The following is an 814-nucleotide window of genomic DNA, read 5'->3' as shown; positions in this document are numbered from 1 at the left end:
AGAAGAAGAAGAAGACACTAAATAATAGAGCCCTTTGCCCACTGGCGACGGAGGACGCAGATAATCATATTTCTTGATTATCATGAATTGTAATAAGCGGCTCTGTTTATACCTCTTTCTCGTTTTTACCTCTTTTCCTTCTCTTTCATTCTTTTGTCTCTTTCCATCTCTTTTATCATTCTCTCTTTTGTCTCTTTCTTGATTTTGTCTCTTTTCCTCTCTCTTATCCCTTTCTTTCTTTTTCATCTCTTACTCTCTCTTTTATTTCGTTCTCTCTCTTCTTGTCTTTTTTCTTCTATTTCTTCTCATCGTGGCTTTGTGTCTTTATGTTTTATATTTGCTTTAGTCAGTAACGCTTGTTCATTATTTTTTATATCATTATAAGCCTTGTAGAAGAATTTATATTCTAATGATATTGATTAAAACAGTTACATGGTGACATCGGTAATGTTGGTAATGATAATGATAATGATAATGGCTAGCAGGGCCTGTGGAAAGTCGGATTAAGTACAGATATCAATGCAAGTAAGGATAACTTGCAATTTTATTACATATAAATCATATTACTGCCAGTGCAGAGAATATTCAGAAATATACAATAACAATATATAGAAGACGCATCAAGTTATATTGCCTCCACTACTTTAAGTTTTACATATACTGTCTGCGCAGTTTGAAAAATAACATTACCCATGTCTAAATGCTGATTCAGGAATGACCAGACCCACTTTATCAACTTTCTGAATCTTGAATCTTGTTGATTGTCATAATATTTGGTGGCCTTACTGGAAACACTTATTTCCAACGCTTCGGC

Source organism: Penaeus monodon, chromosome 31, assembly GCF_015228065.2.
Source record: "Penaeus monodon isolate SGIC_2016 chromosome 31, NSTDA_Pmon_1, whole genome shotgun sequence".
NCBI lineage: Eukaryota > Metazoa > Arthropoda > Malacostraca > Decapoda > Penaeidae > Penaeus > Penaeus monodon.
Note: the sequence above shows the minus strand (reverse complement) of the source record.